The 22,810-nt window shown below is 61.5% G+C and overlaps 1 protein-coding gene and 1 long non-coding RNA gene across 6 annotated transcripts in view; one reads left to right on the top strand and one right to left on the bottom strand.

Annotated features, from left to right (window-relative positions):
- The window catches only part of GSE1 (Gse1 coiled-coil protein), a 386,539-nt gene that overhangs the window by 101,285 nt on the left and 262,444 nt on the right, over nucleotides 1-22,810 (top strand). The window lies entirely within an intron of this gene.
- LOC128313155 (uncharacterized) lies at nucleotides 12,547-15,693 on the bottom strand. Its single transcript, XR_008293419.1, has 2 exons — nucleotides 14,874-15,693; nucleotides 12,547-13,150 (listed from the first exon to the last, which is right to left on the bottom strand). It is a non-coding gene; the product is annotated as an uncharacterized LOC128313155 (long non-coding RNA).

Raw genomic sequence — 22,810 nt, 5'->3', positions numbered from 1 at the left:
GGGTCTGGAACACCCTCTTCAGCTGGCTGATGTCCTTGGTCTGTGTGAAAGGGTCCCTGGGAGGGACATTGCTTTGTCCAGCCCTGACAAAAGAGACCTCATAATACTGTCAAGTAATTAAACAGATTCAGGCCCTGCTGATGGAAGGGCTTGGGTGTGGACACTCCACTGCGGGTGGTGAGGAGCCCACAGGAGGGGCTCAGGGGGAGTCTAGGTATTTTCGTACGTGGCGTTGGACAGTTTTCCTTCTTGGCTGTCAAGGCCAGTCCCCTCCCCCACCAGTACCTACGGCTGTAGGCACCCCCTCATCTCTCCGTGTCTTACTGACATTCCACGGCCAGCCCCGCACCCTCCCACCGTGCGGCTTTACCCTCTGGTCAGTGAGTTCGTTTAGTGGACGTGGACCGTGCTGGTAAAACAATCAGACCTCGCCTTGGTGCGCTCATCTTTAGGAAGGAAAATGCGTTTGGGGTTGACCTGGCAAACCGAGGAAATAGGCGGGCCAGACAGCACCTTGGTGCTTAACAGCCTCGGTCCTGAATGTCAGCAGGTGCTGAGTCTGCTCTGCGGCAGAGCAGAATTCCCGTGTCGATCTGGGAATTGGCTGGTCTTCGGGGCAGAAAGCTGCTGGGGGGCAGGGCTGGGGGCAGAACCCAGGTTCCTGGGTCCTGGGCTGCCGTGCTCGTCCCATCGGGCCTCCCTGGGTACCCCCAGCCAGCAGCCCTCACCTGGCCACTGAAGCTGCGTCCTTGACCACGTCAGGTGGTGAGGTCGGGCGACTTGCCCCGGGGCTGCGGGGAATGTCCTAGAGCAGGGCTGCGTTCTGGCACCCAGGGAGCTTGCTCTTGCTTTCAGGGTTCAAGGGCAACGTTTTCCATCGGAGACCTCTGGCCTGCGCCTTCCGGCACAGAAACGAAAATGGTTTTCGATGTACTTGACCATGCTGCTTTTTATCGTATTAAGGTACATATATACCATAAGGTTTGCGATTTTAACCATCACACGTAGTTTGCGGCCTTAGGTGCCTTCACGGCCTTGCATCGGCACCACCCGTTTCCGAGACTTTTTCATCTTTGCAAACTGAAACTCTGGCCCCATTCAGTGATGACCTCCCCCCGCTCCCCGACCGCCAGCTGCCGGGAACCTCTGCTTTCGGTCTCTGTGACTCCGCCTGTTCTGGATATTTCGTTTCGCAGAATCTCACGATGTTGGTGCTTTTGTGTGCGGTCTCTGTCCCCTCAGTGTGGTGTTTCTCAGACTCGTCCCATTGAGCCTGTGTCTTCCAGACGTTATTACTCTTTACGGCTGAGTAATATTCCATCATGTGGCTAGATGCGATTTGTCGACCCGTCGTCTGTTAAGGATTGCGTTTTTGAGCGCTCCCCTTGCATGCGCCTTCCTTCTCAAGGCCCTCGCCCCCCGAGGGTGCAGGAGGAGGTTGGAGGGTCTACACGGTGAAGAACCTGGGCCCCACCACCTGGCACGCTGCCGAGCCAGGACATACCTCGGTGGTTGCACTCTGCACCCCGTACCTCGAGCCCCCGGCCCGGCTGCCCCCTGGCATCTGGGGATGCAGTGCCTTGGAGGAGGAGGAGAAGGAGGCAGGGTCGCAGTGCTGGTCCCCAGGACTGACTCGCTTCCCTGGCCTTCTTGAGTGTGGGATGAGAGCGTTCGCTGAGAGGGTCCAAGTTGACCTTCCTCCGGGGCTGCCTCCACCCTGCATCCTTGCAGCACGCACGCCTCCTGCACGGGTCCGGCCGATGGCTCTCTGAAGTGACACAAAACCTCCCCAGAGCCGTAGGGCTTACCCGGGACCGCCCTCGCCTTTCCTTCCCCTCGTTCACACGGCGCCTTGACGTTTGGAGTCAGGGAGGTTGCCAAGCCCGCTGCAGGAATGTTTATGGTTGAACCTCCCAAGTTGAGTCCCTGTTGCGTTTTACAAGCCATGTGGGCCTCGCACGGCGTCGCCCTCGGCGAATGTTTGCTAATAACCCAGGCGGTTGGCAGAAGTGGCCTTCACCGGGGTGGGGGGAGATGTGTGGGATTACTGGGGGGCACTGGAGGGGAGCCCCCGGAATGGGGCAGCCCCTGGGAGATGGGCTTTAGGGATAATGAACGGTGTCCAGAAAATACAGCCCCCTCTGAAAAATCTGCCACTGAACACAGACTTTTTCTGCCCTGGCTTGTAGAAGCCACAGCTTAGAAAAAATGAGACGGGAGCAGGGGGCGGGGGGGGCATCCTGAGCCACCCTAAATGGGCAACAGACAGGAAATCCACCAAAGGGATATTGCGGGGGCCAGCCTGACTTGTCTCCGTTTCGTTACTTGCAGGTGGGACAGTCCCCAGTTCTGTTGCTGTGTCTTACGTGTCTGTGGCCTTGCACCTGGGACCTGTCCCCACCCCACCCCCACCCCCCCAGCCTGGGCACACCTTCCTTCCAGCTGGCCCAGAGACCCTCTGTTTGTCTCACGGGATGAGCACAGCCAGGAGCCCACCGCCTCGCCCTCCTCCCTGCCCGCGCATCCCCGGGCTGACAGTCGGGCGCCGTGCAGGAGCCGGCTGATGCCAGCGTAGCTCCCGGTGACACGGGTGACAGAGAGCAAGCCTCTCTGGGCTGCGTATGCCCCGGGCAGACGGCTCTGCCCACCTCGGTGGGTCAGAACATCCAAAGCCCAGCAGAACCCTCCAGACGGGGGCCCTCGCAGACCTGCCCTCCCAGCTGAGCTGCACGGGCGGCCTCCGAACAGCTGTTAACGGCTACCCCGGGTCCTCAAACCTCCCGTTCCAATTTCCCATCCGAGAATGTCACCTGGAGGAGGAGACACGGCCCCGGCAGGGAGAGAGGAAATAAAAGGGAGAGAGAGCGAGCTCGAACGCACACTCTAATCTTCGCTCGGTGGCTCAGCTTTCAGGAGCCCCAATTAATCATTATTAATTTAATCCGGGATGACTCAGTCGTCCCGACAAGACTCAGCCACGATTTATTCCACCTGCTAAGGGACGACCTTATCAGAATTCAATGAATTCGTCATTGCGTTAAGCGAGGACCCTAATGAATCTCTTGTCTGCCCAGTTTACTGAGGGACCGTCGGTCGCAAATGGCTCCCAGCCTCCCCGCCCCCACGGCGCTGCCATCGGGCCTCTCATGGACTGGGGGAGGGGGAGCCTGGGGGGGCCGCACTCAGGCAGGAGGTCCCAGCCTTCCCCCTTCTCCAGCGTCCAATGAGAGACGGTGATTCTCTGCTCTGTCACCAGCCGTGTTCTCACAGGCATTTGGGCAGCAGGATCACCAGGGGCGCCGATTGGAAATGGGGTTGCAGGGCCTCGCCCCCCCCCCCCCCCCCGGGAGCTTCTGGTCGAGAAGGCGTGGCCAGGGGCCCAGGAGGGTGCGGATTTACCCAGCAGCCCTGGGGATTCCGGTGCGGGGCCCATACGTCTCAGCCCGAGAGCACTGTGAGCCCCTTGAGGCAGGGGCCTTGATGAGGCTCAGTGTGTGCGTCAGGACAGGCGAGGCCAGCTGCTTTGACAAACAGCCCCGCACCCTCACACGTAATGCAGCAAAGCTTACCCTCGTCCGGGCATCGTGGTTCAACAGGGGGTCGAGGGGGCCTTCTGTGAGATGGTTCGGGGCCCTGGGCGCTGTGGTCTCCCAGGGCCTGGAAGTCCCCTGCCGCTGGCCCAGCTGCCAGATGGTGGGAGAGGGTGTGGTGGTGACGTCACTTCTGCCTATACCCCACTAGCCGGCTCAGTCCAGCTCAAGGTGGGGGGGGGGGGGGATACTGCTTAGCTGTGTGTCCAGAGTAGGGGAGCGCCCAGCCCATGCCCGGCCTCCGGGCGAGGCGGCCAGGTGACTGAAGGGCTTGCCATGGGGTGTGTGCCTTAATCTTGGAGGTCACTCTGATGAGGCCGATCCGCGGGGCTCCAGGACTCCCCCGAGCCGTGGTAGTGCTCAGGTCGGGGAGCCTCCTGGGAAACGGAGGCCCGTCCTTGGGTTTCGGTGGCCATCACTACCCAGATGTTCCCACAGTAGAAGGCTGTCGTGATGTCCCTGCTCAGCTGCGGTCAGCGGGTGGGGGCTGTCCTCGTCCCCTGCCTGTCCACCTGGTGATGCTGAGCGTCGCCTCCTCCTGCAGGCAGACCTCCCTGTCGCCCCAGGGCACTGAGATGCCCCTTCCTCTGAACCAGACCCAGCGCCCGTGGTCCCAGGATGTCTGCCCTGCACGTGGGCAGCAGAGCCCAATCCTCGCAGTGCTTCTGCACTCGTTGAGCATTTGCCGTATGCCGAGGGTTCCACCTGGACTCATTCTTTTGGCCTCCACAACCACCCTGGCTAGCAGCTTCTGCGGTCACTCGCACTTTATGGACAAGGGAGCTGAGGCCCAGAGAGGTGAAGCGGGCTGCCCAAGGCCACACAGCTCAACAGTTACAGACCGGGTTGCAAGTACGAAGGCCAGGAGCAGGGCCGTGGAGCCAGGCGGCCGGTTCACAGCCGACAGCACTTCCCAGGCTCCAGGAGACCCAGGGAAACCGGGCCCTGCCTCGGTTTCCCCATGACTGAAACGGGCTGTGAGGGTTACAGGAGAGGAAGTGTATGACCCACCTGGCACGGGGAGTGCCCAGTAAGTGTGGCCACTGCCTGGCCCTGCTTGAACCCCGAGTCCCTTGGAAACTCTGAGCACAAGGGCTGTACCCTATGCTTTTCCAGGCACTCTGCAGAGCCAGCCACGGCATCCTTAGAGAGGAGACAGCAGAAGGTGCCTCTCTGCGGGTCAAGCATATGGGACCGGGCGGCCGCTGTGCGTCCTGCACCACATGTCCCCAAATCATGGAATGTCAGGGCTCCCAGGAACCTCAGAGACAGCCTTCCTGTTCCGTGGTGGGGAAACTGAGTCCCAGAGGGCAGAGGGGATCAATCACATCACGGTTGTGTGTAGAGCTCCGAGTCGTCCCCCGGCTGATGCCTAGGCTTGTTTTCTTTGACGACCCACAGCCTGGGGAGGACGGGCACTCTGGTGGGGTGGGGGGCCCTCTCCGGAGGTCACTGGGCCCCCTCCCGGCATCATAGGGCAGACAGGGTAGCCTCCAGGAGCAGCCCCATTCCGTGTGTCAGGAGAAACGCCCGTGACTTCGGAAAGGCAGGGAAAGGGGGCTCTTGGGATTGGAGACCCCGTGAGCAGCTGCCCCGGTGGGGGTCCCTTTGCCCCGAGCCGACCAGGCCTGGCATCAGCTGAGACCGTGAGAAGCCGCCGGCTGGCAGCTGGGTGTGACGTTCCCGCTGGACCCAAGCAGCACGCACGGAATACAGGTGGGCAGGCCGGGGCGCTCACGACCTCGCCGGGAACAGTGTCCCTAAAACGTCCCGTGGCTCTGGATCCTGCCCAGCTCCGTTTCCGAATCCTTCGCGTGTGGGGCTGGGGTGGGGCAGGGGGCGGGTGTGGATGCTCTGGAGCGCTGGCCCGGCCAGCAGGTGCGCAGGAGGGCGGCCCGACCAGACAGCGAGTGCCGGGAGCCGTGTGGCTCCAGAGAGGGGCGAAAGGGTCCGCGATGCTTCGTCCCGGGCGGCGTGGCCGTTGTGGCTGCAGACTGGGTGCGTGGTGTGGAGTGTGAGTGATTTGTTCTGGACGGGGCCGAGGGCTCCCCTGGGACTGCGGTGACGTTCCACAGCTAGCTTGGCAGTTCAAGGCCGTCCAGACAGGGACCTGCGTCCACCCCGGGGTGAGGCCGCACCCAGGCCGGTTCGGGGAAGCCACCGGAAGCGGACAGGGTAGCTTTTAGGCCAAGCGTTTTCCAGAGAGAGGAGAGCGGCCAGACTGAGAGGCGGTTCACCGAGAGGGAGGGAGGGGGCTCCCGGTCCCCCTGCCCGTTAGGCCCTGGGGCACCAGCGCTGCTTTGGGGGAGAAGGAGGGAGGCCTGGCGTCCGAACCCAGCTCGCGCCTTCGAGTATCTCAGCCCCGAGTGCCAGGTGTGGGGTCTGCAGGGCTGGGCCGCACAGCCAGGCTCTGTGCTGAGGCAGATGGGCCGCCCCAGGCGCGGGGAAGGCTCGGCCACGGTGCACCTGCTGACACGCGGCCCCTAAGGGGCTTGAGCCGGTCTACGCGGGGTGGGAGGCGGGTGCTCCCCATTGAGGCTGACAGCTCTCTGCCAGAGCCTCCACCTTGCTCTCCTTCCTCTGCCGTGTTCTCTCCGCTTCAGCATCCGCAAACGTGGGAGGAGGTCCGCAAGGCGGCCCCCGGCCCCCCACCCCCAGGCCCAGGCTGGGCCGTGTGCTGGGAGCCCTCACGGAAGTCCGAGCGGAAGGCTGTGACGCTCAAGTTGTGGTTTATGATCCTGAGCAGGATGGGCCCAGGCGAGAGGCACACAGGGCAGGGGGCCGGCTCTCGGCCGCCCCCTCCCGGTGGGATCAAGACAGTGTTGACCCCTCGCGGCAACGAGGGTGACCCACCCATATGGCGTGCTGCCAGCTGGAGATGCTCCCCGGAGCCTCAGTGTCTGGAGGGCTTACTGGGCTCGGTCACAAGGGCATGGCTGACCGTCCAGGTGGCCAGGCCCCCCCGTCCAGAAATCACTGACGCATGGACCATGCCGTGTGGCCCACAGCCCCAGGTAAACAAAGACCCTCTTGCCCAGGGCATCCCAGGGACCCGGAGGTCACCTCCCAGGAGCCAAAGGCAGGGGACCAGACCTCTCTGGGCGCTGTTCATTACTTGGGACTTTTCGCAGTTGGATTCAGCTCTGTTGAAGCCAGTAGAAGTTTCTCGAAGGGAAGGATGTGGTAATTTCCTCCCCAGTAGTGGGCCAGCAACGCCAACGGCATCCTCCGGTGGCGGGGGGAGGGCAGGGGAGGGATTTGGCCATGAACTTCAAGGAGACCCTGAACGAGCATCCGAGGGTCTCTGTCCTCATATTTGAACTAGAAGGTAGAGCTCCTGCCTCTCTGGACTCAGAGGAGGTGGCCGAAGGGGCCCTCAGGACCTCACTGCCGCGTGGCTGATAGCTCCGTGGCGAGGGCCTGGGGGTTGGAAGGGGTGGCTGGTCCCCTCTGTGCCGTGGACCCCAAGCCCAGCCCTCCAGGAGGACCCTGAAGGGGCCTTTGGGGGCAGCTGGGCCAGAGAACACATTTTACTTTTTCAGACCCTGGAGCGAGTGTCAAAACAGCCTCTCTGCTCCCAGGCCTGGAAAGCCATCCTGGGAAATGGACATGCGTGGTAAGCCGCAAAGTGCACGGCTGACCACAGAGAGGAGGACAGAGCCTTCTTTTCCACCGTTGGAGAAAGGCTCCCAGGACTATCCACGTTCCTACGGCAATCAGTCCTTAACAGGAAATCTTTCTTTCTTGTTTATTAAAACTGACTCCCCACCCCACCCCCCAACAGGTCTTTGAGACGCAAGCCTGGCTTTCCACTCCTGCGTGTACCCCGAAAGCACGGAATATATACGTTCAAGTAAACAGTTCTCTGATTCTGCAGGCCAGACAGCCGCCCCGCGTGTGGTCTAAATCAGAGAGGTTGACCAGAAGCCTTTTGGGCGGGGGGGACACGAGGGCAAGTTCCGCATTCTGAGATCCCACAAGGGAAGGTTCCCCCCGCTGGGGACCGCGCTGTCGTGGATGGGGTGACAGGCTTTTCTGCCTACTCGGGACTCCGAAGGTGCTCGGACGGGTGCGTGGCGGTGCCGGCAGCCCGATTCAGTTCGGCGACGGGTCACCAGTACGGCAGTCAGCGGGGGCTCCGGAGTTGGCCTGGGAATTCGGGTTTGATGCTGCGGCGCCGCGTGGGACCCGGGAACCCGCATCCCCGACAAGCTGCCCGGAGGGATGCTGAGGCCGTGGGCCCGGGGCCCACCTTCAGCTGCTGCTGTCTTGAGCTGGCGCTCGGGAGGGTCCCTGTGCTGGGCCCCCCGCGTGCCGGGGCCTGGGGGTGAGGCGTGGACGCGGCAGAGAAGCGCCCATTGTGCCCGTGGCAGCTGATGTGGTTGCAGCTGGTGGAGAGGCGGGTGCCCCCTCCCCCGCCCCGGCTCGGGAACAAACGTCTCTTCTTACAAAAAAGTAGAAAGGGAGAAGTAACAGGGGCCGTGGCCGCGCTTTCCACATGACCTGCCGGGGAACAGAGCGCGTCTTTGTTAATCCAGCCGTCTGTCGGTTGGCCTCTGCATGGAGGCACAAGCCACTTAGCGCCGCCTCACCCCTGACCCGCGTCGGCGCTCGGCTGGGCCCCGGGCCCGGTTGGGGGGGCCTGGCCTGCGCCCCCGCCAGCTGCCCCCGGTGCCGGGGGGAGGGGGGCAAGCAGAGCCGTCCCGACGGGGACAAGGGAGGCCCCGGGGAGGGGTGTGCCCGGGCGGGGGCGCCGTGGGGCTCGAGCATCACCCGAGGTTTTGGGGCCTGTAGCTTCTGGGGGCCTCAGTTTCCTCCTCAGGGAAATGGGAACAATGGCCGTGGCTACCCCGCACTGGGTGCCTGTGAACTTAAACGGGTTAAGGTTTGCGAGTCAGCCGGCAGTCCTCGAGAGGGAGGTGTGTTTATTAAACCATCCTTCCCCTGAGTATTTTCATCGCCCTATCCTCTCTTCTCGTAAGGACGGGATCAGCCTTCCCTACCCACCACCTCCGCTCCCCCTCCCCTCCTGCCCCCCCCCCCCCCCGGCCCTTCTCTCAGACCCTGTCACCTGTCCTCCCTGTTCCTCCTCCCTCGGTCGCCCTCCTCCCTGCTCCCGGGCGTGCAGACAGCCTCCATCGGCCGTCCCCCGGTTAAGGGGGGGCCACGCCATCCGGGGTCCGGTGGGGCCTGCGGAGGCCCACGAGGGCCAGAGGAGGGCCGCTCGAGGAGGATTCCTGGCTGGGGAGGGCGTTCCCAGCCCCGTCTGGAAAGGGCTGTGCCCAGTCAGGACGCCCCAGGGAGGGACACCCCACCCAGGACCTCAGGTCGCGCTCCCGCCGAAGTCCTGAGTCCAGAGGTCTGTCCACGGGGCTTGGGGCACACGCAGGGGGGCCGGCGGGACCCCTCTCCTCTGCCACCGCAGCCCCGTACGCTTCAGCGCCTTCCCGCTCAGATCCACCTGGGCAGGAACAATCTGAGGCTAAATATAGCCCCGCCGGCCTCTCCTCCACGGCTGTCAGTAATGGCTGTAGGTCTGTCAAGAAGGATTAGCTCGTCTTCCAGCCGGTAGTGGTTCTGATCGCGGGGGAGGAAGCCCGGGCGGGAAGGACAGCCCGCTGCTCCCCGGTGCCAGCCTCCAATTCCAGAGGCCCCACAAGATGCCCCATTTCTTGGGTCCCCTCCCCCCCCAGCAGATGGGTGGAGACCTTAAGCCTAGGGCCAGTGACCCAGGAGGGCCAGAGCGAGGCACAGAGGAGATGCCCCCTCCTTCTGCCAGGCGCTGGTCTCAATGCCAGGGTGTCTGGGGGCCCCGGGTGTTCCTGGGTTTATGGCCACATCCAGCCGAGTCTCTGTCTCTGCTGTCACGTGGCTTCTCCTCTGCGTCCCCACCTCTCCCTGTCCCTGTTTCTTATAAGGACATCTGTCATCGGATTTCACGCCCACCCTAATCCAGCACGACTTTATTTTAACTCGAGTCCGTCTACAAAGACCCTGTTTCCGACAAGGTCCCGTTTGTAGGTTCCGGGAAGACATTCGAATGTTTCGGGGGGGGGGGGGGACTGTTTACCGCGGTACATGGGGCCACAAAAACAGCCCAGACCCCGAGACTGTGTGCACGTGCCTCCCCGAAGCAGGGGGACAGGAATGCTGCCTCCTCCCAGGAACCCTCTGGAAAGTTCTTTAGATTGCTCTGGGTGTTTGCAGGAGCCGGAGGAGGTCTCGTCCACCCAGGTCAAGGAGGGGCATCCCTGGGTCCCTGTCCCCATGCTGGCCTGGCCTGGCTGGCCTTGAGTATTTACTGAGCGGCCTCCTGGTGGGCCCCCGAGCGGGGGATGGAGAGGCCTCAGGACCAACAGGGGCTACAGGTCCTTGGAGAAGGGGTCTTGCTGGGACTGATGCCCCAGGGACCAGTAGTCCCTCAGCCTTGGCAGGACGTCCCTGCCACCCAGACAGGAGGGAAGCCAGTGGGGCCTCCCGGGGCTCTTTCTCAGGCCGGGAGGGGCAGGCCCAGCAGTGACCTCTTGTCCCCGAGACCACAGCTGAGCGGGGTGGGTTCTGGGTTCAAGTCCCCACCCTGCCCCGTCCTGGCCGTGCCCCGTCTTCTCACCCAGGGAGTGGCCCCACCTGTACCCGCTGCATGAAGGCCGTTGTAGGGTTGAGTGAGTTAGTCCGCGACGTTCTTCTGGGAGCGCCTGCAGGGTCGGGGTCAGAGAACCCTCTCCCTTCCCACCATCCTGCTTCTCCTCCGGCTGAACCCCCATTGCCACGTGTGTCCCCTTCAAGGCCCCGAGACACCTTGCTCACCCCTTGTCCCGTGTGGTTCCATGCCTGGGAGGCAGGCCCCGCCTGAGGACCACCCTGGGTGGGTGTCCCGAGATGGCCTGCCTGCTTGGTCCAGGGCCAGGCCATCTTGGCTGTCTCTCTTCCATGGACAACAGCGCCTTTCATGTCGGGTCTGAGGAAGCCAAGCGGAATAATCCCACCCCTGCCTCAGTGCCCCTTCCTGCCCCCTCCCTGCCCTTTGCCGTGAGAGGATTTCCTGCCCTGCTGGTCACCACAGGACAGCTGCTGGGGCATCATACCCGGGGGAGCAAGGTCTCGGCCTGAAGCAGGACTCCAGGGCCAGCTCAGACGGGCACTGAGGGCTGAGGCCAGGTGGCCCCAGGCCTGGGCAGTTGCACAGCTGTAGAGATGGGGTCTGGGAGCTGCTGGGGGCTCTCATGCCAGGCCTGGCCTCCGCCAGCCCGCAGCCGAGGCTGAGCTGACAATATCCACCCTGGGCCGCTGGACCCCCACACCTGCTCACTTTGGGGGGCTGAGAGGCCAGGGGACCTAAGACAGAGGTGAGCAGGTTCTAGGGTGATATGATAATGCACTGGTCCCAGCCAGGGTGTGCTGGGGAGTGGGGGGTGAGGGTGTGGCGGGGGGGTGAAAGAGAGAAAGAGAGAGCTGGCTCAGAGAGGTCCCCCTCCCGCCCTCGCCCCCCCCTCCCCAGTAGTGCCTCATGCACTACATGGAGGGAAGGAAGAAGAAAGGAGAAGTCAGTCTGCTAGCTGGGGCCACAAAAACAGCCCAGACCCCGAGGCCGTGTGCACGTGCCTCCCCGAAGTAGGGGGACAGGAATGCTGCCTCCTCCCAGGAACCTTCTGGAAAGTTCTTTAGATTGCTCTGGATGTTTGTTTTAAGCTCACAACTCGGGGTGAAAAGCAGACAGGAAGCACACGCGGCCAGCACGGGGGGTAGGGGGGAGGACAGCTGGGGGCCAGATGGCGGCATGGCAGGCACAGCAGGGCTTTGGTAAGGCTGCAGGCCTCGGAGGCAGCCAGGCCGGCTGCCCACTGTCCCCTCACGTGCACACACACACACACACACACACACACACGCACACACACCTGGGGCCCCTCCGTCCTCTGCTGTCTCCTCCCTGAGACCTGCCTGCTCTTGAACACTCCCAGAGGCGCCCTGCCATCCGGGTCATCCCTCCCTGTCCCCCAGCACAGGCACCGGGCTCTCCCCAGCTTGCGGTTTATCCTTTCTTTCCCGAGTCTTCTCTCCCCAGACAGGATTCCCCGAGGGCAGGCACCAGCGTGGTCTCTGTCTCTCGGGTACCTTTCAGGGCATCTGGTAGAAGAGACAGAGCCCGTCTTGGGGCCCAGCCTCGGTAGCTGAGAGATCCGGAGCCTTCACATCTCGATCACGAGGCCGACTGGCGCTATCCCCACGTTTGCCCTGATGTATCAGAACATCCAGGACATTTGCATGGTTTGGAGGGACAACCGGCCACAGTGTTTCCAATGAGAGCCAGCTCAGAAAATCTGCTGTGCGTGCGTGTCCTGGGACCAAGCAGAGGCCTGATTCAGAAATGTCCAGAGTGCCCAGCTCTGCCCCGTCTGGACACGAGCAGCCAAGGCGTCCAGTGACCTTTGGCTGTCTTTAGTCTTTTTTTTTTTAATTTATTTTTGAGACAGAGAGAGACGGAGCATGAACGGGGGAGGGGCAGAGAGAGAGAGGGAGACACAGAATCGGAAGCAGGCTCCAGGCTCTGAGCCATCAGCCCAGAGCCCGACGCGGGGCTCAAACTCGCGGACCACGAGATCGTGACCCTGAGCTGAAGTCGGACGCTTAACCGACTGAGCCACCCAGGCGCCCCATGGGTGTCTTTAGTCTTTAGTCTCTTTCTCAAGACTTGCAAGGACACCTCCTGTACAGTCAGATTTGACCACTGAGCGGCGCCCGCGGGGCTCGGTCAGTTGGGCCTCCGACTTTGGCTCAGGTCACGATCTCACGGTTCGTGGGTTCAAACCCCACGTCAGGCTCTGTGCTGACAACTCGGAGCCTGGAGCCTGCTTCAGATTCTGTGTCTCCCTCTCTCTCTGCCCTCCTCTGCCTGCACTCTGTCTCTGTATCTCTCTCTCAAAAATAAATAGATATTTAAAAAAATCACGAAATAAAAAAAAAGTTAAAAAAAATTTTTGACCACTGAGAAGGAGACAGAGTTGAGGGAGAGGGGATGCGAGGCTGGTGGCCACACTTACCCCTGCCTAGCCCTGAGGGCCAAACAGCCTGGCTCATCCTTGAACCAGACCTGGGACAGCAGTGTGGAGCTGACAGGGGCCGCCAAGGCCCCCGCTCTCTGGAGGGCAGGGCAGGTGCGGGGCCCCAGGTGGGAGGGGAGAGGGGGGAAGGGAGTGGCCGCACCTGCTACGGTATGTTGCCCTGAAGGGCTGTGCCCTGGCTGCTCCCAGGCCACTGCTCAGGGCCACAGAGTGTCCCAGCCGGACCGACGCCAGAGGCCATCTGGTCCGTCTGCCGGTTTCCAAAGGGTCAAGTGATTTACCGGAAACTTCATAGCAGCCAATTAACTTCTACAACAGCACCCCTGCACGGTAGAAATACCACGCCAGGGGCGCCTGGGTGGCTCCGTCGGCTGAGCGTCTGACTTCTGCTCAGGTCGTGATCTCACAGCTCGTGAGTTCGAGCCCTGCATCGGGTTTGCTGCTTCGGTTCCTGTCTCTCTCTCTCTCTGCACCTCCCCAGCTCGTGCTTTCTCTCGGTCTCTAAAATAAATAAAAACATTAAAAAAAAAATACGCAGGCCACGTATGTAATCTTAATTTTCCTCGTAGCCCCTTACAAACAAGTAAAAACATTCTCCTTCTCATCACAAGGAAAAATGTTTTGTAACCGCACGAGGTGATAGCTGTTAACGAAGCTCATTGTGTTGATCGTTTTGCGGGACGTACACACATCAAATCATTATGTGATGCACCTGAAGCCAATACAATGTCGTGTGTCAATTATATCTCAGTGAAACCGGAGAGGAAAAGTAAAAACGGGTGAAATAAAGTTTAATATGTAGCCCAAATATAATCAGTTTAGCGTGTAATCACTGCATTGAGTTATCAGTGAGATCTTTTCATAGCAAACGTGGTGTGTCCACTTATGACACATCTCGAGCGGCCCAGGGTGCATTTTGGGGGCTCCAAAGCGACATGTGGCCCGTGGCCATGGCGCTGGATGAGCGGGTGTGGGACCCACGCCCCTGAACCCTGGTCTGGGCACTTTCTCTCTCCCTGGTTCCCCAACAGGCGCAGGTTATCCTGCAAGTTCTCATCCCCGACAGCAGAGGGAGCTGCTCACAGACGGGAAGGGGTACTGCTCGTGGCCAGTAGGGGGCAGTGTTAGGCCAGTGCCCGGGGTCTTTCCGCCGGCCAGGCCACCAGCAAGGGCTGCACCTGTCCTCCGCAGAGGGCCCACGGAAATAAACAGTCGGTGGTCTTTTGCAGTAGATGGCGGGGTTGGGAGCCCCCGCTGCACCACTCCCCCGTCCTGACCCCATGGGGCTTTGCAGGTGTCACGGTCCCCAGTGGCGTGGCGGCTTGTGTCCCTGTGTGTCTTGGGAGCGGAGAGGTGGTATCGTCTTGGCAGGAGGACCCGTTCTCTCGCCAGGGGCATGCCGAGCAGAACCTGGGCAGGTGTGAACACCTGTCCGGCTCAGGTAACCCCATCCGGCTTGGCTGTGGCCCAGCACCGTGTAGGGGGGAAGGCTTCACAGAGTCTAAATATTGAATGAACTGTCACTTGAGTCGACGGTAATCACAGCGGGAGCCCAGCGGGGGCATCCTAATGCTCTCCTGCCCCCTGCGATCATGGGGCTCTGCAGGAGGCGACCAAGGCCCCCGCCCGCTGGCGGCCTTCGATCCCTCCACGGGGGCCTAAGGCAGAGGCACATTTCTCCCCAAAGTGTACGGAAAGCTCTCCCACCCGTGTTGCTGTGTGTCTATTAAACCACCAGCGTTTACTGAGCACCTACTGTGTGCTCTGAGGATAGCTTGGGAGCAAGGCTGTGCCTTTGTGGGGGAGCCTCAGGGAAGGTGGGCAGCTGGCAGGTGCTGTGGGGGCCGCCCCTCCCGCTGCTGACACCAGGCGTCTGTTCTGATTGGTCAGAACCTGTAGGCACCCCGCCCCTCCCAGGGCTTGCCCCTGTTCCCGCCTCCAGCTTCTGGAGGGGACCGGCCGGTGTGTGCCAGCAGCCGGCAGCACGAGCCGGGCAAACCCTCCAAACTCCTCCCCCGCCCAGGTCCACACGGCCCCCTACGTCCCCAGAGGGATTGAGCCCCCGCCACCCACGGTGTAGCCTCATGAGCAGTAATGTGCCGTCCTGGCTCCTCCCATTCTTGTCTCACCCCCACCCCCGTGCATCAGGGTTCTGTTCCACCCCAGTCCAGTCTCAGGGTCAGCTTCTGGGGCACCCAAATGCAGACAAGAGCCCCCATCTTACCAGTTACCAAGTGTCTGAATGTCAAGCCAGTGCCGGGGGTGCTGGGGTGATGTGGGCCTGAGCGGAGCCTTTGAAAGGACGCAGAAGGTTCTAGAAGGCTGAGAAAGAGGTTAGCAGGCCAGGCAGGGAGAACAGCATCTGTCCAGGTCTGGCGGTGGGGCAGGGCAAAGTTCAAACAGGGCAGGTGAGTATCCGCACAGAGGCCCTCCCGTGGTGACGCAGCAGGGACCTGCGTCTGGGCGGGCGGGCGGGCCACCGTGGGAGGGGGCACCTATTGCCAGGCCCCGAAGGAGATCCAGCTCTGGGCAAGCGGTGGCCACCGGAGGGTTTGGCTGCCCCGGGAAGACCAGTCGTGGAGCCATCCTGGGCCTCCATTGTACCGTCTGTAGGATGCAGGTGACAGCAACGTCTGCTCACGGGGACCGAGCACACGGGTGTGCAAGCACTCGGCGCGGTGGCAGGCTCGGCCGCACGGGCGGAACACGGGCGGTCACCAGGGGTGCCGGCGAGGCCTCGTGGCACATGGCTTCTCAGCTCCCCTCCCCCCTCCCCGGGGACGCGGGCCCCCCAGAACTGGCTGTTCCTGGGCCGACGTTAAGCGACCTTGGGTCTTAATGTCGTCACCTCTGATGATCTCGGAAACCGCACCAAGTCCCCAAGCAGCATGGCTCCCGAGGAGCTTATAAACCAGGCCTCGTTCTTTAGAGCCGGCAGGGCCGAGGGGGCCCCCGGCGCTCACGTGGCGTGTGGCCAAGGGTCCAGTGGCCGTGTCTGTGCTGGGAAAGCCAGGGCGGCCTGTGGCTCGGACGGGCAGGAGGGGTTCACACCTGACGCGATGATGCCTTGGGGCCTGACACCGCCACCTTCCTCCTCTTTCACCCTGCCCTTTGGGCAGCTGCCCGGGGGCTGGGCGGGGGTCTCAGAGCTCTTTCCCCGCCACCGGTCAACAGAAATCTGTGAGGCAAAGCGCTGGAAAAGTGGACCTCTGACCTGAGGCTTGTGGTCAGTGGGGCTTGCACACCGGTGGGGCAGCGAGGCAGGAATCCTTGCGGAAGCTTCCAGATTGAGTGACATCAGAGCTCAGGCTGCAGCAGGCGGGAAGGCAGCTCCTGGGCCCCCTCCGTATCCACCTGACAGCTGGGCCTCCAAGCGTCTCCCCCCTTCCCTGCATCCGGCTGGGGCGGGATGGCGTGGGTGCGGCCGCCCCACAAGGTCACTGTGGGGAAGGCTCCTTGGGCACATCCCGTCGGAGTTTTGTGGTTACCACAAACACACGTTCACAGGGGCTGCAAATGCCAGCCCCGGTGTCCCATTCGCTAGAATAGCGCTGAACCTTGGGCGCTGTTGTTTGTGGAGACACCTCGCTGGGTGCCTGGCAAATACAGGGTGCTTCATAAATGCTTCTTGAGTCGGTGGGTGATCTCTGCCTGCACCCCCGACTCGACCCGCCTCGTCCCCGGGCTTACCACTGGCGAAGCGTGTCGTCGACGCCACCTCTGACTCATCTCTCCTTCCGGGCTGTGTTCTTTGAAAAAAAAAATTACAGGTTCCGGGATGGATAATGACAGGCTCCAGCTTTGCAGAGGAAAAATCCGTCTGGGAAACTGTAAATAAGGCAACAGGGAGAACCAGTCCGGGCCGGCGGGTCCATTTTGCTGTCGTTTCGGGCCCCGGGGCCTCCGGAGGGGCCTGGGTGGAGAGTAGAGTGGGCGACTCCCCCCCCCCTCCCCCACCCCTACCCCCACGCAGGGCCCTGATCTCCCACAGACGGAGCGGACGCCCGGCATGTGGATGGCCCAGCAGACGTGTGCCACTCGGGGGCTCTTGGGGGAGCACAGGCCACGGTTTCTCCGCCAGGATGCTGCCCCCATGAGGCGCCTCTGAGGCTGGGAGCCGGGTGTCAGAGATGCTCGCCTGAACTCGAGAACTCAGAGTCAGGGCTGGACAGGGCGGGCCGTGCGGTGCCACGTGGCCCTGGAAGATGCGCATCGGATCGCGCCACCCTTGCATCCAAAGCACCCAGAGTCTGCATTGACCCGTGTGGCTCCCCGCACGAAAGGAGAGCCCTGCCCCGGGTGTAGGAGTGCCTCACGTGGCCCTGACAAATGAGCACGGACTGGGAGGCTTACCAGAAATGTTTTCTCCCTTAGCTCTGGACATCAGAAGCCCCCGTGCGCGGGCCTGGGGTGGGGGAGGACCTTCCCACCTCTTCCAGGGCTTAGCGGCCCTAGGCGTCCCTTGGCCTGTGGCCACGTCCTTCCAGTCTCTGCCTCGGCTTCCGCCTGGCCGCCTCTGTGTCTGTGTCCTCTCCCCTTCTCATTAAGACACTTTCACTGAATTGGGGCCTGCCCTAATCCGGTGTGATCTCACGTCAACTAATTATATCTGCAAAGACCCTACTTCCGGATAAAGTCACATCCCGAGGTCCCAGGGGGACGTGACTTGCTGGGGGATGCTGTTGAACTCAGTACACTCAGCCCACCGAAATGTGATGTGACCCCCTCAGCTGGCTCTCTTGCTTCCTTTCTCCCCACACTCCCCCACGACCAAGGTGCTTGTGCCTCAGGGCCTTTGCACTGCCGGTCCTCCTGCCAGGAAGGCACTCAGAGCTCCCCTCTTCACCTTCCTCAGGGGTTGGCCCTCCCAGAAATAACAGTTCGTCACATCAGTCCTTTGTCCATGGCTCTGGTTTCCTTCTCGTGTGTCACAGATTCATTGTCAGTCTTGTCCTTTCTAGGAGTCCAGAAGACGAGGGACCCTGTCTGTCCTGTTCACAGCTGTATTCCCAGCTCCTAGAACAGTTCCTGGCACTTAGTACATGCTCAGCTAATCTGTAGCCTGATGAAGGCTTATGTAGTTCATGCTCAGGCTTTATGGGATACCAAAGGGTCCTTAAAATGGTGTATTCAGGGGCGTCTGGGTGGCTCAGTTGGTTAAGCGGCCGACTTCGGCTCAGGTCATGATCTCACGGTTCGTGGGCTCTGCCTTGGGCTCTGTGCTGACAGTGCGGAGCCTGCTTGGGATTCTCCCCCCCCCACCTCCACCCCTGCTCTCCGCCCCTCCCCCACTTGTGCGCACACGTGCCCTCTCTCTGTCTCTCTCTCTCAAAATAAATAAACTTAAAAAAAAAAACAAACGTATTCAGCAGCTTGACCTCAGGGGCCTCGGGCCAGGGGGGAAAGGGAGGGGAAGCCAGGAGGTCAGCTTCTCGCACCCCGCCCCCTTGCAGTGCCTCAACTTGCCTACCCGAATCTATTTTGTGTATTTGTTATTTGAAAGTGGGGGGGGGGGGGAACAAATTCTGCGTGCAGCTGATTGAATTCCAATCTAGACCAACAGCCCCACTTTTCAGATGAGGACGGGGCGGGCGGAGCAGGGACATGCCCGGTCCGGTTGGGGGAGAGCCAGGATGGGGGAGAGCCAGACGTGTCTCTGTGACACCAGGGCGGGGTCCCCGTCTGGGCCTGACTGCGGCCCCTCCCTCCCCAGGCGGCTACGGGGGACTCAGCAGCTCAGAGCCGGCACCAGGCTTGCGTGGGAAGGCGGCCGGGGCTCTGCCCCCAGCAGCTTGCAGGTCAGAAGGCCTAGGTGGGGCCGACCCTCCCAGCCTCCCAGAGCACAGCATCGGTTTCCAAGTTCAACACTGCTGTCCTCCAGCGGCCCGCTCAGTGTCACGGGGCACACTTCCAGGAAACAGAGCATCCCCAGCCGTCGCTGGCGGCCAGTGCGGTCTGATAGCGCCTGATGGGTCAGCGCCCTGGAAGCCAGGGGCGGGGGGCTGGCTGTGGCTTTTGGCGGGGGGGGGGGGGGGGGGGGGGCCGGAGCAGCCCACCCAGAGTGGCCAAGAACTCCCTGAGCTTTCTGGAAACAGTGTAACCGGCCACACTGTTTGCGCTGCCAAACCCTATTGCTAAGAAAAATAAATACATAAACCTAATCAGAGGTGAATTTGCCACATGCAGGGACCAGCGGACTGTTTACACTGTCGCCTTGCCATTAGCCAGCGGCCATGGGGGTCGGCTGGGTCCAAGCCCCGGGGCCCTGGGGACGTCGTTCTGGGCCCCCCAAGGGCTCCAACAGGCAAGGGCTGTTATCTCCACTTTTCATTTGAGGAAACCAAGGCTCGGCCAACGGGTGGGGTCGCGGCTGGTGAGAGACCCCCCCAAGGACTGGGCCCCCGCCGCCTCCGGAATAGTCGTCGAAAGGGAAAACAGAACAGGGCGCCATTGTTTGTGGCCTCCAAGCACTTGTGGTTCACGGTGGAGACAGGACCTCGGAGGACCGCCTGGGACTCTGAGCGCCACGGTCTCCAGACCAAAAATGAGGTCCGTGGTCCAACAGGGCAATTCTGTGCCATCGCCAAGGGGGAGACGCGGTCTGAGAGACAGCGTGCACTGCCAAAGACTCGGCATTTCTGGAACCTTCCGATGGTAGGTGGGGACCACGGGAGAGCGGGATCGGATCCCCTGCCTGCTTCCACTGCCCTTAGAAAAGGTGAAAGTTTAGAGGTCAAGTGGGCCCCGGAAGACTAGAACTTTCAAATCAGATTCTCCGAGGCCGTCAGGCTGAGCCAGCTTCTGTACATTTGAAAACGTTACATTTTATGATACAAATTATATCTCAGTTTTTTGGGCTTTTTGTTTTTGTTTTTGTTTTTGTTTTTTAAAGCGTAGGGGCGCCTGGGTGGCTCAGTTGGCTGGGCATCTGACTCTTGGTTTTGGCTCAGGTCACGATCACACGGTTCATGGGTTCGAGCCCCACATCGGGCTCTGTGCTGACAGCTCAGAGCCTGGAGCCTGCTTGGGATTCTGTGTCTCCCTCTCTCTCTGTCTCTCAAAGTAAATAAGTGAACATTAAATAAGTAAATAAAACTGGAAAAGCTTTGCTGGCAAGGGCATGCTTTGGGCCTGGCCTGCGTGCCTTCTTTCTTTATGTTCCTCGCTGCTTTGACCTCTTGGGGCTCACTCTCGTCACCATCATGGTTTTCAGGTCAAAAACTGGGTCCTGTGGATTTGGTAAAGGATATCTTCTCCTTGTTTTTTAGAACTATATTCGCGTGAAGATTTTTCCAGGCACAGAAAAATGGCCTGACGGTTTGCGCTTACCATCTCTCCATCGGAAAAAGTACATTTTCTGGAACCAGGGCCCTCCTGGCCTTGTCGGGATGTGGGACCCTCGCAGCCCCTGGGAGGGGCAGGAGGGCACAGTGGTTAAGGGTGAGGACTCTGGAGCCGGTGGCCCAGTCTGAGTCCCGCCACGCCTCTTCTTGGGTAGTCTCTCTGTGCCTCGGTTTTCTCATCTGTAAAATGAGAATGAGTGCTGTTGGGATGACGGGTCCCTTGGCCCTTGCCACACAGGTGGGGGAACTGAAACCCGCAGAGAAGGGAATTCTCAGGTCACAGATTTTCTCCTGCCGCGCATTAGATTACTGGAAGGATGTCATCTTTATTGTTGGGACCCCCCCCTTTGCCTCTCAAATCCCTGGATCCCTGGCCACACCTGAATCCCACCGACCCCCCAGGCCATGTCCCAGAAGACCACATGGACAGTGCCCTATGCAGTAAGTAAATGCTAGGTAACTCAGCACCCCCCCCCCCCACCCCAGGCCAGGGAAGTAGGGCAGCAGACAGAGCTCCCTTGTGGTGGCCAAGCTGTCACCCCCTCCTCTCCCCAACCAAGCCCCCAGGAAGAGGAAGCCGTGGAGGTTCTGGCCTGGGTGGCATCCTGTACCCCGGGAGGGAAGGGAGGCCTGGAGGGCCCGGCTTCCTGTTCCCCTTCTGGGGGCGTCTCCGAGCTGCAGGCAGAGCCGGCTGAGCCAGATAAAGGCCCAGCGGGGGCCCTCTCCCAACAAAGGAAGCCCGAGGAGGCCTTTTCTCTCCCGCCTAAACTCTCCGAACGCCTTTCAAGCTCCCCAGCAGACTGGCGGGCTATTCAGAGGCGAGGCGGGGGACGTAACTACCGCACAAATGGGGTGGGAGGCGCCTCTGCCTTCCAGCAACCCAGAGGCAGACCCATTGATTTTTAAAAGGAAACAAACAAAAACCCCCATGATCTAGAATATTCTTTTCAGAGTGCGGGCCCCTTTCTGGGTTCTGCAGGGTGCGTACCGGGGAGGGGACTGGAGAGACAAGATGGGCCTGGGGGGGGGGGGGGCCCTGCCCTGCCCCCCTGCCGTGCCTGTCCCCCCTCCCCCTCCTCGGGATCCTTGAGCCTGTCCTGTGATTTACGAGGCCTGCCACCGGCCCGTGCAGCTGGCTGTGCCTTCTGGGGCCTCAGCTCCACCCAGTCCCCTGTGCTGATTGGATGGACGGGGGACGGAGGCGACTGTCCAGACCAGCTGGCCGCTGTCTGCCCACAGCCTCCAACTAGGAGACGCTGGGTCTGCAGGAGGTCGCCCATGGCCTCCAGGATTGGAACCTTCCAGTGGGGCACGCATTCAGTGGGTCATTGCCCCAACCCCTGGTGGAGCCAGAGGCGGGGGGAGCACCTCTGTTTGATGTTTGCACTCTGCCCTCTGCCCCTGCTCCTCCCTGCAGCGCCCGGGGCTCCCCGGAGAGGGCTGTGGGCTGTGGGCACCACCCTTGACCCTCCAGCAAAGTCTTCAGCTCTTCTGCACATCAGCTTCCCATCTGGAACATGGGGGCCAGTGCTCGCTGCCTGCCTCCCAGGACTGTCGTGTGAGATCAGTCCAGAAAGTGCCTGCATCTACCAGTCTCCGCTCCCCTGGGGCCACAGTAGGGGTGCTGTGAGGGCGTTGGCTTGGAGAGGTAAAGCCCCAGAACAGCCTGGGCTCCCACGGGTGCTGGTAAATGCTAGCCCTGGTGCCCTGCCGGCTCGGGGGACACGGAGTGGCCTGCAGGACACCAATCAATCCCTGGCACACGCTGCCCCCCCCCCCCCCGCCCCTCCCCCTGCCCCGGGCCTCCGACTCCGCTGGGCTGTGGGGCGCCTCCTGGCAGGGCTGAAGCCTGCTCGGTAACGAGCCCCTGGGGCGCCGCAGGGCGCCTGGGAGAGGGCAGGAGAAGGTTCGCTGGTGCCGAGGCTCATTAAGCACTGCTGTTCAGATGGGGATTAGGCGGGAGCCAGCCCGCGATTCCTTGGGTTTGGTTATTAAAGGCTCCGTGCAAGGTAAACACCAGGCGCTTCCTTTCAAAGCCGCACCTGCTAATTAGAGGGCAGGGAACTCATTAAAACAGTAACTCCGAGGACTGCCTGGGAAGGAGGGCTGGGGAGTGGGGGCTGAGCAGGGGAGAACCTGGAGCAGAGCCGGCTCCCTCTCCCCGCCCCATGGTGGGCGGGGCCAGGCTCCAGAGGCAGGTGCAGAGCCCTTTCCGTAGGGGCTTGGCGGGCCCTCTGGCCCTCACCTGCCGGTATCCCCGGTTGCCTTGGTGGGCTCATGGGGTCCCACGTGTTCTTCCTGTGACGGGGGGTGGTGGGGGGGGTGACAGTCATTAAATGCGTGCTGCGCTCGGCTGAATCACGGTCCCCGAGATGTCCGTGTTCTAACCCACGGAACCTGGCCCGCGTGACCGCCTATAGCAGGGGAATGTTGCAATTGTGCTTAAGTTCAGGACAGGGGACAGGGAGGTGGTCCTGGATGATCCGCGTGGGACCAGTGTCCTCACAGGGTCCTTACGAGAGGGAGGTGGGGGGATGCTTCAGAAGAGGAAAGTAGGACGCGGGAGATCAGACGGGGCTGGAGGAGGCGATCAGGGGCCGGCAGCCCAGGAGCCAGGACACCTTGGACTCGGGAGAGACGGGGAGACGCCGCTCCCCGGAGCCTCCAGAAGGAGCCAGCCCTGCTGGTACCTTGACTTGAGCCCCGCGAGGCCCCGTGTTAGACGTCTGACCTCCGAACTGTGGGGGGAGTGAGTTGTGTCGGGGGAAGGCACGAAGTGTGTTTCATAATGTGAAAAATATTTCACAATTTAAAGTGT

Source organism: Acinonyx jubatus, chromosome E2 (genome assembly GCF_027475565.1).
Source record: "Acinonyx jubatus isolate Ajub_Pintada_27869175 chromosome E2, VMU_Ajub_asm_v1.0, whole genome shotgun sequence".
NCBI lineage: Eukaryota > Metazoa > Chordata > Mammalia > Carnivora > Felidae > Acinonyx > Acinonyx jubatus.
This window is presented reverse-complemented; position numbering and strand designations above follow the sequence as displayed.